This window comes from Trichomycterus rosablanca, chromosome 21, assembly GCF_030014385.1.
Source record: "Trichomycterus rosablanca isolate fTriRos1 chromosome 21, fTriRos1.hap1, whole genome shotgun sequence".
Lineage (NCBI taxonomy): Eukaryota > Metazoa > Chordata > Actinopteri > Siluriformes > Trichomycteridae > Trichomycterus > Trichomycterus rosablanca.
In genome coordinates, this window is record NC_086008.1 from 15735906 (window position 1) to 15750753 (window position 14848).

A 14848-nucleotide genomic window follows, 5' to 3' on the forward strand; every position below is an offset into this window, starting at 1 on the left:
CGAGTGGATAAAACACAGCAATGCTGATGGAGTTTTTAAACACCTCACTGTCACTGCTGGACTGAGAATAGTCCAACAACCAACAATATATCCAGCCAACAGCACCCCATGGGCAGCGTCCTGTGACCACTGATGAAAGTCTAGAAGATGACCAACTCAAATAGCAGCAATAGATGCGCGATCATCATTGACTTTACATCTACAAGGTGGATCAGCTAGGTAGAACTGTCTAAGAGTGGACAGTGAGTGGACACGGTACTTAAAAACTCCAGCAGCACCGCTGTCTGATCCACTCGTACCACCACCATACACACTAACACACCACCACCATATCAGTGTCACTGCAGTGCTGAGAATGATCCACCACCTAAAAAATACCTGCTCTGTGGTGGTCCTGTGGGGGTCCTGACCATTGAAGAACAGGGTGAAAGTAGTACAGAGTGCTTCTACATGGTAAGTGGAACTGATAAAATGGACAGTGAGTGTACGTAGAAACAAGGAGGAGGTGGTTTTAATGTTATGGCTGATCAGTGTATATATACTGTATATATATATATATTTTTATCCACTCGTACCAGGCTACCAGCACAACATACACTAACATATACTGTATATATATGGGTCAAAGACGAGACGTAACTTTTTAGTGTCCCCACTTGATAAATAATATACAATTATATTAATATAAGTGGATATACCTTCAATCTACTCCATTTGTACATCTTTACTGAAACCTAAAGTAATTTTTACGGAAAATGTATGATTTTTGAAAAAATAACCCTTGAAACCCCCAAAATGTCATTCAGTGCAACAGTCCCCCTACCTCTTTAAGTAATAAAACATTAAGAAAAAACTAATTAATCTTAAGTAAAACTTAAAATTTACTGCTTTGGCATAATTGTACAAATGTCATGTGTGACATATTAAATAATATTCAATCAGATGTGTTTTTTAATATTAATAATATTCAGGATACTTTCAGTCCCCATTTTCCCAATCTTCAGTTGTCATTCAGTACAACGTTAATAAAAAGCCTTATTTTTAATATGCAATCAAGCTACTGCAGTCATGTGACCAATTATAACAACAAAAGAAGACTCCTGGGGACCCTTCAGCACACACACGAGGTCAATGCATTTTAACATTATTTGATAAAAATGTCTTTTTACTGACACAGTACATTAAAAAACAAAACTGAGTGTCATTCAGTACAACACAGAAAACGTAATATTACGGTTAATCTTGTAAACAAACAAGGTTATTAACATTTAAATGTGAATATGTGTAGAAATGTCTTTGAGCTAAGGTCAATGTTAGCTTTTGCTAACCACTGGGATAACTGTAAAATGTGTAAAGTAACATTTCTGTCATTCAGTACAACAACAGTCATTCAGTGCAACAGAATTTCGCTGTTGCACTAAATTGACAATGACATTGTTATACTGACTTTATAATGTTTTAAAATTATTTTTAAATATTAAAACCACTTTTTTCCATTCTAGTCTTCCTTAATAAGAGCAGTAATTACAATGAATATTAATAATTATGTTTTTGATGAAGTGGTCCCTGAGATTTTGTTATTGCCAAGTACGATGACCTGCCATTTTTCACGTGTTATGACACAAATTCCACACTTCCACACTGTTCTGGTGCCTTACAAGTTGTTATGATGGCTTCATTAGCTATGTTTTTCATTGCCTTACTTTTTTCATGATGTAGTAATATTATAACACATACTTGCCACTGGTGTGGCATATTTTCATTCTACTACTGCTACTTTAATCAATAAAAAACTTAAAAACAAATTAAGTCATGAATATTCTGATGTAACAGGATAATTTGGAGTATGTCATTCAGTGCAACATAAAATCATCATACAGTGCAACAAAAACATTTGCTTAAAATAACTGTAATAAGTAATTATTATATATTTTTTTCATGTGAATGCAAGATAATCCAGGCCTGCTTCATAGAAAACAGAGTTTGATTAGGTTTCAAATAGAATAGAATGTGTAGCAAAAACATCTTGTATACAAATAAACAAAATCCCAAGATGCATTAGAGTACAAACAATGCACAGAAAATTCAAAATAGAGTAAGTACAGTTTTTTCTGAGGTTTTAAATCTTTTGTAAGAGATATACTAAACTTATAAATTTGAAATGGCTAAGATTGTTTTTTGTGTGTGTATTTTGTCATAAATTAGTTGTTGCACTGAATGACATTTTTGTGCCCTTGTTGTGTGTCAACAACACTAAAATTATCAAATAAGCAAAATGCTGAGAAAAAAAATACATATTTACATAGGTGACACATATTAAATGAAACCATTTTATTGGTACTTGGAACACCCTATTCGTCTTTCACCCATATATACAGTGTATCACATAAGTGAGTACACCCCTCACATTTCTGCAAATATTTCATTATATCTTTTCATGGGACAACACTATAGACATGAAACTTGGATATAACTTAGAGTAGTCAGTGTACAACTTGTATAGCAGTGTAGATTTACTGTCTTCTGAAAATAACTCAACACACAGCCATTAATGTCTAAATAGCTGGCAACATAAGTGAGTACACCCCAAAGTGAACATGTCCAAATTGTGCCCAAATGTGTCGTTGTCCCTCCCTGGTGTCATGTGTCAAGGTCCCAGGTGTAAATGGGGAGCAGGGCTGTTAAATTTGGTGTTTTGGGTACAATTCTCTCATACTGGCCACTGGATATTCAACATGGCACCTCATGGCAAAGAACTCTCTGAGGATGTGAGAAATAGAATTGTTGCTCTCCACAAAGATGGCCTGGGCTATAAGAAGATTGCTAACACCCTGAAACTGAGCTACAGCATGGTGGCCAAGGTCATACAGCGGTTTTCCAGGACAGGTTCCACTCGGAACAGGCTTCGCCAGGGTCGACCAAAGAAGTCGAGTCCACGTGTTCGGCGTCATATCCAGAGGTTGGCTTTAAAAAATAGACACATGAGTGCTGCCAGCATTGCTGCAGAGGTTGAAGACTTGGGAGGTCAGCCTGTCAGTGCTCAGACCATACGCCGCACACTGCATCAACTCGGTCTGCATGGTCGTCATCCCAGAAGGAAGCTGACGCACAAGAAAGCCCGCAAACAGTTTGCTGAAAACAAGCAGTCCAAGAACATGGATTACGGGAATGCCCTGTGGTCTGACGAGACCAAGATAAACTTGTTTGGCTCAGATGGTGTCCAGCATGTGTGGCGGCGCCCTGGTGAGAAGTACCAAGACAACTGTATCTTGCCTACAGTCAAGCATGGTGGTGGTAGCATCATGGTCTTGGGCTGCATGAGTGTTGCTGGCACTGGGGAGCTGCAGTTCATTGAGGGAAACATGAATTCCAACATGTACTGTGACATTCTGAAACAGAGCATGATCCCCTCCCTTCGAAAACTGGGCCTCATGGCAGTTTTCCAACAGGATAATGACCCCAAACACAACCTCCAAGATGACAACTGCCTTGCTGAGGAAGCTGAAGGTAAAGGTGATGGACTAAACCCAATTGAGCACCTGTGGCGCATCCTCAAGTGGAAGGTGGAGCAGTTCAAGGTGTCCACCAGCTCCGTGATGTCATCATGGAGGAGTGGAAGAGGATTCCAGTAGCAACCTGTGCAGCTCTGGTGAATTCCATGCCCAGGAGGGTTAAGGCAGTGCTGGATAATAATGGTGGTCACACAAAATATTGACACTTTGGGCACAATTTGGACATGTTCACTGTGGGGTGTACTCACTTATGTTGCCAGCTATTTAGACATTAATGGCTGTGTGTTGAGTTATTTTCAGAAGACAGTAAATCTACACTGCTATACAAGTTCTACACTGACTACTCTAAGTTATATCCAAGTTTCATGTCTATAGTGTTGTCCCATGAAAAGATATAATAAAATATTTGCAGAAATGTGAGGGGTGTACTCACTTTTGTGATACACTGTATATATATATATATATATATATATATAATATATATATATATATATATACAGTGTATCACAAAAGTGAGTACACCCCTCACATTTCTGCAGATATTTAAGTATATCTTTTCATGGGACAACACTGACAAAATGACACTTTGACACAATGAAAAGTAGTCTGTGTGCAGCTTATATAACAGTGTAAATTTATTCTTCCCTCAAAATAACTCAATATACAGCCATTAATGTCTAAACCACCGGCAACAAAAGTGAGTACACCCCTAAGAGACTACACCCCTAAATGTCCAAATTGAGCACTGCTTGTCATTTTTCCTCCAAAATGTCATGTGACTCGTTAGTGTTACTAGGTCTCAGGTGTGCATAGGGAGCAGGTGTGTTCAATTTAGTAGTACAGCTCTCACACTCTCTCATACTGGTCACTGAAAGTTCCAACATGGCACCTCATGGCAAAGAACTCTCTGAGGATCTTAAAAGACGAATTGTTGCGCTACGTGAAGATGGCCAAGGCTACAAGAAGATTGCCAACACCCTGAAACTGAGCTGCAGCACAGTGGCCAAGATCATCCAGCGTTTTAAAAGAGCAGGGTCCACTCAGAACAGACCTCGCGTTGGTCGTCCAAAGAAGCTGAGTGCACGTGCTCAGCGTCACATCCAACTGCTGTCTTTGAAAGATAGGCGCAGGAGTGCTGTCAGCATTGCTGCAGAGATTGAAAAGGTGGGGGGTCAGCCTGTCAGTGCTCAGACCATACGCCGCACACTACATCAAATTGGTCTGCATGGCTGTCACCCCAGAAGGAAGCCTCTTCTGAAGTCTCTACACAAGAAAGCCCGCAAAAAGTTTGCTGAAGACATGTCAACAAAGGACATGGATTACTGGAACCATGTCCTATGGTCTGATGAGACCAAGATTAATTTGTTTGGTTCAGATGGTCTCAAGCATGTGTGGCGGCAATCAGGTGAGGAGTACAAAGATAAGTGTGTCATGCCTACAGTCAAGCATGGTGGTGGGAATGCCATGGTCTGGGGCTGCATGAGTGCAGCAGGTGTTGGGGAGTTACATTTCATTGAGGGACACATGAACTCCAATATGTACTGTGAAATACTGAAGCAGAGCATGATCCCCTCCCTCCGGAAACTGGGTTGCAGGGCAGTGTTTCAGCATGATAATGACCCCAAACACACCTCTAAGACGACCACTGCTTTATTGAAGAGGCTGAGGGTAAAGGTGATGGACTGGCCAAGCATGTCTCCAGACCTAAACCCAATAGAACATCTTTGGGGCATCCTCAAGCGGAAGGTGGAGGAGCGCAAAGTCTCGAATATCCGCCAGCTCCGTGATGTCATCATGGAGGAGTGGAAAAGCATTCCAGTGGCAACCTGTGAAGCTCTGGTAAACTCCATGCCCAGGAGAGTTAAGGCAGTTCTGGGAAATAATGGTGGCCACACAAAATATTGACACTTCAGGAACTTTCACTAAGGGGTGTACTCACTTTTGTTGCTGGTGGTTTAGACATTAATGGCTGTATATTGAGTTATTTTGAGGGAAGAATAAATTTACACTGTTATATAAGCTGCACACAGACTACTTTTCATTGTGTCAAAGTGTCATTTTGTCAGTGTTGTCCCATGAAAAGATATACTTAAATATCTGCAGAAATGTGAGGGGTGTACTCACTTTTGTGATACACTGTATATATATATATATAATTCCTGAAATGTACAACTACAGACAAAACAAAATATAACATATAACAATATAGATAGATAGATAGATAGATAGATAGATAGATAGATAGATAGATAGATAGATAGATTAGCTATGTGCCACATGAATACACACATTTTATAATTTTATATAAACATCATTTAACTAGTACTGTCTAATCAGTGTAAAAAAAAATAGCCACTGAAGTCTAAAAACAAACTATCTTATCTACAACAGATCATAGAGTCACATATTTACAGCAGCTTGTTTATCACACAAACACTGAATACTGTATCGCTCTCATAAAAGTGCTCACTTCTCAACAGCACAAATATCACAGACATCACTTACCGTTACAGCACTTTTTTACAGTACATACGTTCTGTTGTTGTTGTTGCTGCTGTTAACACTAACCAAAACAAGCACAAAAACAGTGGAGTAAAATACACTAATACCTGTCACTTCGTCGCTCTGTTTTGGTCTGCGTTCTTCCGCGAACTGTGTCGCAAGTGAGTCACGTGAGACTCCACCTATCGACGGCAATGGAAGAGGGACAAAACCGAAACGAAAGTAAAATGAATATTTATTTACACCGATTTTAACGTCGTTGTTTACACAATTTGGTTACATTCATGACAGAAACGGTAGTTATTCGTTACACAAGATTCATCAGTTCACAAGTTTAATGTCAAACACAGTCATGGACAATTTTGTATCTCCAATTCACCTCACCTGTGTGTCTTTGTACCAGTGGCGTAACTAGGAGCTCATGGGCACCAGTTCAAAAAAAAAATTGGGCCCCCTCAACAAATTTCATATATATATATACAGGGGTTGGACAATGAAACTGAAACACCTGTCATTTTAGTGTGGGAGGTTTCATGGCTAAATTGGACCAGTCTGGTGGCCAATCTTCATTAATTGCACATTGCACCAGTAAGAGCAGAGTGTGAAGGTTCAATTAGCAGGGTAAGAGCACAGTTTTGCTCAAAATATTGCAATGCACACAACATTATGGGTGACATACCAGAGTTCAAAAGAGGACAAATTGTTGGTGCACGTCTTGCTGGCGCATCTGTGACCAAGACAGCAAGTCTTTGTGATGTATCAAGAGCCACGGTATCCAGGGTAATGTCAGCATACCACCAAGAAGGACAAACCACATCCAACAGGATTAACTGTGGACGCAAGAGGAAGCTGTCTGAAAGGGATGTTCGGGTGCTAACCCGGATTGTATCCAAAAAACATAAAACCACGGCTGCCCAAATCACGGCAGAATTAAATGTGCACCTCAACTCTCCTGTTTCCACCAGAACTGTCCGTCGGGAGCTCCACAGGGTCAATATACACGGCCGGGCTGCTATAGCCAAACCTTTGGTCACTCGTGCCAATGCCAAACGTTGGTTTCAATGGTGCAAGGAGCGCAAATCTTGGGCTGTGGACAATGTGAAACATGTATTGTTCTCTGATGAGTCCACCTTTACTGTTTTCCCCACATCCGGGAGAGTTACGGTGTGGAGAAGCCCCAAAGAAGCGTACCACCCAGACTGTTGCATGCCCAGAGTAAAGCATGGGGGTGGATCAGTGATGGTTTGGGCTGCCATATCATGGCATTCCCTTGGCCCAATACTTGTGCTAGATGGGCGCGTCACTGCCAAGGACTACCGAACCATTCTGGAGGACCATGTGCATCCAATGGTTCAAACATTGTATCCTGAAGGCGGTGCCGTGTATCAGGATGACAATGCACCAATACACACAGCAAGACTGGTGAAAGATTGGTTTGATGAACATGAAAGTGAAGTTGAACATCTCCCATGGCCTGCACAGTCACCAGATCTAAATATTATTGAGCCACTTTGGGGTGTTTTGGAGAAGCGAGTCAGGAAACGTTTTCCTCCACCAGCATCACGTAGTGACCTGGCCACTATCCTGCAAGAAGAATGGCTTAAAATCCCTCTGACCACTGTGCAGGACTTGTATATGTCATTTCCAAGACGAATTGACGCTGTATTGGCCGCAAAAGGAGGCCCTACACCATACTAATAAATTATTGTGGTCTAAAACCGGGTGTTTCAGTTTCATTGTTCAACCCCTGTATATATATATATATATATATATATATATATATATATATATATATATATATATATATATATATATATATATATATATATATATATATATATATATATATATATATATATATATATACAGTGTATCACAAAAGTGAGTACACCCCTCACATTTCTGCAGATATTTAAGTATATCTTTTCATGGGACAACACTGACAAAATGACACTTTGACACAATGAAAAGTAGTCTGTGTGCAGCTTATATAACAGTGTAAATTTATTCTTCCCTCAAAATAACTCAATATACAGCCATTAATGTCTAAACCACCGGCAACAAAAGTGAGTACACCCCTAAGAGACTACACCCCTAAATGTCCAAATTGAGCACTGCTTGTCATTTTCCCTCCAAAATGTCATGTAATTTGTTAGTGTTACTAGGTCTCAGGTGTGCATAGGGAGCAGGTGTGTTCAATTTAGTAGTACAGCTCTCACACTCTCTCATACTGGTCACTGAAAGTTCCAACATGGCACCTCATGGCAAAGAACTCTCTGAGGATCTTAAAAGACGAATTGTTGCGCTACATGAAGATGGCCAAGGCTACAAGAAGATTGCCAACACCCTGAAACTGAGCTGCAGCACAGTGGTCAAGATCATCCAGCGTTTTAAAAGAGCAGGGTCCACTCAGAACAGACCTCGCGTTGGTCGTCCAAAGAAGCTGAGTGCACGTGCTCAGCGTCACATCCAACTGCTGTCTTTGAAAGATAGGCGCAGGAGTGCTGTCAGCATTGCTGCAGAGATTGAAAAGGTGGGGGGTCAGCCTGTCAGTGCTCAGACCATACGCCGCACACTACATCAAATTGGTCTGCATGGCTGTCACCCCAGAAGGAAGCCTCTTCTGAAGTCTCTACACAAGAAAGCCCGCAAACAGTTTGCTGAAGACATGTCAACAAAGGACATGGATTACTGGAACCATGTCCTATGGTCTGATGAGACCAAGATTAATTTGTTTGGTTCAGATGGTCTCAAGCATGTGTGGCGGCAATCAGGTGAGGAGTACAAAGATAAGTGTGTCATGCCTACAGTCAAGCATGGTGGTGGGAATGCCATGGTCTGGGGCTGCATGAGTGCAGCAGGTGTTGGGGAGTTACATTTCATTGAGGGACACATGAACTCCAATATGTACTGTGAAATACTGAAGCAGAGCATGATCCCCTCCCTCCGGAAACTGGGTCGCAGGGCAGTGTTCCAGCATGATAATGACCCCAAACACACCTCTAAGACGACCACTGCTTTATTGAAGAGGCTGAGGGTAAAGGTGATGGACTGGCCAAGCATGTCTCCAGACCTAAACCCAATAGAACATCTTTGGGGCATCCTCAAGCGGAAGGTGGAGGAGCGCAAAGTCTCGAATATCCGCCAGCTCCGTGATGTCATCATGGAGGAGTGGAAAAGCATTCCAGTGGCAACCTGTGAAGCTCTGGTAAACTCCATGCCCAGGAGAGTTAAGGCAGTTCTGGGAAATAATGGTGGCCACACAAAATATTGACACTTCAGGAACTTTCACTAAGGGGTGTACTCACTTTTGTTGCCGGTGGTTTAGACATTAATGGCTGTATATTGAGTTATTTTGAGGGAAGAATAAATTTACACTGTTATATAAGCTGCACACAGACTACTTTTCATTGTGTCAAAGTGTCATTTTGTCAGTGTTGTCCCATGAAAAGATATACTTAAATATCTGCAGAAATGTGAGGGGTGTACTCACTTTTGTGATACACTGTATATGTATATTAGGGCTGTCGAAGTTAACGCGATAATAACGCATTAACGCGACCTCAATTTAACGCGATAAAAAAAAATAGTGCCGTTAACGCAAATTCTATACAGGAAAAATGTATCTATACAGGCAGTGAGTGCCATGTAGAATTACATCACGAAGACCCGCATTGTTATGTTTTGTACTTAACCACGAAATACAAATGACACTAGTTATGTGGAGAACGTGTTGTCTTTATTGCTTAATCCACAACTTGGAGCATCACACTTAAACATAACACGCCGTTACCCGCTGGTCACCTGATACACATATCAGCTCAGTGACGTACAGTGGTAACGTGAATCACGTAAATGATATACAATAGATCACACGCATGATAATAATAAGCTTTTTTCTCTCTTAATTTTCCCTGACAAGTGAAAAACCAAAATATAGCAACCTTAACATTATGAGGAAGAATTTCAAAGATATTCCTTTGCAATACTTTATCATTTCAAGAATATGATACTACGACGGCGTATTAGGGCCACTAAAGAAATTCTTTTTTTATTTGTTCTGAGATTAAAGTCGATATTATTCTGAGATTAAAGTCGATATTATTCTGAGATTAAAGTCGATATTATTCTGAGATTAAAGTCGATATTATTCTGAGCTTAAAGTCGACATTATTCTGAGATTAAAGTCGACATTATTCTGAGATTAAAGTTGAAATATTATGGCCAGAGAGTGTGCAGCCGTCACAGGTTTGTCAGTTCAGAGAAACTCGGGTCTCAGTACCTGGATCGGCATGCATGCGCTGAGGGCAGTTTATAATGCGTGTTATTGTGGTTATCCAATAACCCGTGATTATTTTTGGGTGGCTGTTTGTATTGTACACTTCCATCCACATGACATGACGACTATACATGTCACTGCAATCATTTATAGCGATGTCATACGGTTTTAGTTTATCGTACGAGTCCATAAGGCTCGGTTGAGGTACCGGCGACGACGCAGACACCGAGCGCACCGGTGCTGCACGTTCTTCTAAATAAACCCAGTTTATTACAAGGCCGTTTCATTGTCCTTATACTAATAACAAACTGGTGCTGATGTGCAGGAGAGTGATGATTTCTTTATTTGTGTAACTGATATGAAAGTATAACAAATCATGAACACCCCTTATTTCAACACAAGGAGGTTGCTATGGCTATAATATTTTGACTTTAATCTCGTAATTATTTTGACTTTAATCTCGTAATTATTTTGACTTTAATCTCGTTATTATTTTGACTTTAATCTCGTAATTATTTTGACTTTAATCTCGTAATTATTTTGACTTTAATCTCGTTATTATTTTGACTTTAATCTCGAAATCGAAACTTATGTGACTTTATTCTCAAAATCAAAACTAAAAAAAAAATTTATTTAAAGTGGCCCTAATACGCCGTCGTAGAAATGCTATTTCTACATAGCAAAAAATTTACTTGAAAGTGTAGTAGAGTATTGAAAACAAAACAAACCCAACAGAAGAATGGGTGTAAATTTTGGCCCTTATTTAAGGTAGGAGGGTGGCAAATGTTGCACAGGTTGGTCATAGCGCATTTCCTTCTGAAATACTGGGTAAAATGGGTTGTTCCAGACATTGTTCTGATGAACAGCGTACTTTGATTAAAAAGTTGATTTTAGAGGGAAAAAACATACAGAGAAGTGCAGCAAATGATAGGCTGCTCAGCTAAAATGATCTCAAATGCCTTAAAGTGACAACCAAAACCTGAAAGATGCAGAAGGAACCGTGGAACTACTGTTTGAATGGATCAAAGAATAGCCAGAATGGCAAAGGTTCAGCCAGTGATCACCTCCAGAAAGATCAAGGAACATCTGAAGTTCCCAGTGAGTACAGAAGATGATTAAGTGAAGCCAATTTACCAGCAAGAACTCCTTGCAAAGTCCCGTTGTTAAGAAAAAGACATGTCCTGAATGGGTTCAAATTTCCCAAAGAACACATTGACTGGTCCAAAGAGAAATGGCTCAACATTTTGTGGACTGGTGAAAGCAAAATTGTTCTTTTTGGGTCAAGTGGCCATAGACAGTATGTCTGAATTCGAGCCAAAGTTCACTGTAAAGACAGTAAAGCACGGTGGTACAAAACTATGATATGAGGATGTTTTTCATACCATGGTGTTATGTCTATTTATCACATACGAGGGATCATGGATCAGATTAAATATATCAGAATACTTGAGGAGATCATGTTGCCCTATGTCGAAGAAGAAATGCCCTTAAAATGGGTGTTTTAACATGACAATGACCCAAAACATCTTGGTTACAGACAAACAGTGATGGCATAGTTACCTTGAAAAAGTAATCTGATTACTGATTACTCCTTTAAAAAGTAACTTAGTTACTTTATGGATTACTTGATTTTAAAAGTAACTAAGTTAGATTACAAGTTACTTTATTAGTTATATAATGCGGAATATTTCAAAGATATTCCTTTGCAATACTTTATCATTTGGCTGCCAACTTGTGTGTACTGATGAGACTCAATTGAATCCCAGAACATGCCAGTGTGAATGCATGGAAAACAAATTTTAATTTTCTTTCAAGAATATGATACAGACTGACCAACACTATTACGCTAAATCAGCATTGAAAATTGACTTTACTTTTAATAGCCTTCTACAATGCTGGAGCTTCTTAAAACGGAAGATTTTCTTTTAAATAGAAGTGTTATTTACCTGCTATTAAATTGTTTTCCAACAAAATCCGCCCAATTTGGCGGATAATCGCCCAATCTGGCAACACTGGAATGCGCAGAGAAGCTGGCGCTTTTACTCGTAGCGCGCCACGAATACTACTAAATAGTACTACTTCTGTAATTGTGTTGGTGGTTGACATTTATGTTGAGTGTGTTACTGCACTGTTTTGGTGAAGAACTACTCATCTGAAAAATTGCCGGCAAAGCGGTGGTGGGGGGGCCAGAGGGGTGGCCGGAGAACACTTTATGGTGGCCATGGCAACCACTGGCCACCCCCTGGCTCCGCCCCCTGCCAAGAAGAAATCAAAAATATTGTGGCGCCGGCGAGCAGGAAGGCGAGCGTCGGGGCCACGAGTGAGCTGCCCTTGGCAGTTCTCTCAGTGGTTTAGGACGTATACTCATTCATACACACATACATTCATACAACAGACAAACACATAAGCTACCTATCCAGCTCTCACCGCAGCCACCCAGTCTCCCACACTGGGATACACGCTGACGGTAAGCCTGGATACCACGGCCGCAAGGCTTTCTGGGTATAGCCCTTGCCGGCTCCTCCCACTGACGCTACAATATCTTTTCACTAAGGAAAATGACAAAAATAGTAACGCACAGTAACTTAAATAAGTAACTTTAATCTGATTACTGGATTGGAAATAGTAACGCGTTAGATTACTCTGTCAGAGATTGGTCAGATTAGAGTAACGCGTTACTAAGTAACGCGTTACAGACCATCAGTGCAGACAAACAAGATTGAGGTAATAGAGTGGCCAGCCCAATCCCCTGACTTCAATCCCATAGAGAACTTGTGGGCTGACATCTGAAACGCGTTTTTTTGAGGCAAAACCCAAAATTGCAGAAGAACTGTGGAATGTAGTCTAATCATCCTGGACTGGAATACCTCCTGTTCAGAGGTGTCAGAAGTTGGTTGACTCCATGCAACACAGATCTTGGAAACAATTGTTATGCCACTAAATATTAGTTCAGTAATTTAAAGTAAAGTGAAACCTCAAACATTTTCAGTTTATAGATAAATTTTTTTAGTTTTTAAAGAAAAATGCTGGCACTGCTATTTTTTTGAACAGCCTAATATTAATTTTTCTTAACTTTCTGTAAAGGATTAACACAAACTGGCTAAATGTTGTTAATGTTTTGATTTAGAATTAAAAGTGTAGTATTTTCAGTGCATTTGCATTTATGGAAATAAAAGTTATTATAATGATTTTGTGCTTTATTCACTTTTTTAAAATCACTGCTATTTTTTTTAACACTACTGTAAATATCACAATCCAGTTACATGCATATCTTGGGCAAGGGTGGCACGGTGGCTCGGTGGGTATCACTGTCGCCTCAGTTAAAAGGTCCTGGGTTTGATTCCTAGGTGAAGCAGTCCTTTTTGTGTCGAGTCTGCATGTCTGTGTCGGCATGGTTTTTCAAAGGTCCCCACAGTCCAAAGAAATGCACTGGAGCTACTAAAATTGCCCTAGATGTGAATGTGTGTCTACCCTGTTGAATTGTACCCACTGTGACCCTAAATAGAAGAAAGTGGTGGTAAAACAGATAATTAATGAATAAATTAATATCCAGAGCATTCGGATAGTATGTTAGAGTAGATTGGCATGTCTCCTCCTCAGTAAGTACGGGTGGGCATCTGAATATCGTACTTTAATCTGCTTGGTTTTGTGGTCTAATCATGGTATGGGTGGTTATGAGGGCATATTTCATGTAGTGTATTTCTGCCCAGGGATTCCCATTTTCCCATTGTTGGGTGTTCTTGGGATAGAGTTTGTAGTTCTACAATTACTGACTGTAGTCCATCTGTTTCTCTGCATGCTTTGTTAGCCCCCAATTCATGCTGTTCTTCAATGGTCAGGACCCCCACAGGATTACTACAGAGTAGGTATTATTTAGGTGGTGAATCATTCTCAGCACTGCAGTGACACTGACATGGTGGTGGTGTGTTAGTGTGTGTTGTGCTGGTATGAGTGGATCAGACTCAGCAATGCTGATGGAGTTTTTAAACACCTCACTGTCACTGCTGAACTGAGAATAGTCCATCAACCAAAAATATCCAGCCAGCAGCATCCCGTGGCCAGCGTCCTGTGTCCACTGATGAAGGTCTCAAATATGACCAACTCAAACAGCAACAATAGATGAGCGATCGTCTCTGACTTTACATCTACAAAGTGGACCAACTAGGTAGGAGTGTCTAATACAGCGGCGCTGCGGTGTCTGATCCACTCATACCAGCACAACACACACTAACACACCACCACCACGTCAGTGTCGCTGCAGTGCTGAGAATCATCCACCACCTACATAATACCTACTCTGTAGTGGTCCTATGGGGGTCCTGACCATTGACGCACATGGTGAAAGCAGGCTAAAAAGGTATGTAGAGAAACAGATGGACTACAGTCAGTAATTGTAGAACTAAAACAGTACTTCTATATGGCAAGTGGAGCTGATAAAATGGACAGTGAGTGCAGTAACAAAGAGGTGGTTTTAATGTTATGGCTGATCAGTGTATGTTCCTGAATAAAACAGATTTAAGAGACCATAAGTATAATTGTATGCAGGCATCAGAGT

The 14848-nt window shown here is 40.4% G+C and overlaps 1 protein-coding gene across 1 annotated transcript in view; it reads right to left on the reverse strand.

The window, feature by feature from the left end:
- epg5 (ectopic P-granules autophagy protein 5 homolog (C. elegans)) overlaps window positions 1-6039 on the reverse strand; it is an 85656-nt gene extending 79617 nt beyond the window's left edge. The window contains exon 1 of the mRNA XM_063017964.1: window positions 6018-6039. The gene's annotated coding sequence lies outside the window, so the exon portion shown is untranslated. The remainder of the gene's footprint in view (window positions 1-6017) is intronic.
- Between the last annotated feature and the right edge of the window lie 8809 nt (window positions 6040-14848).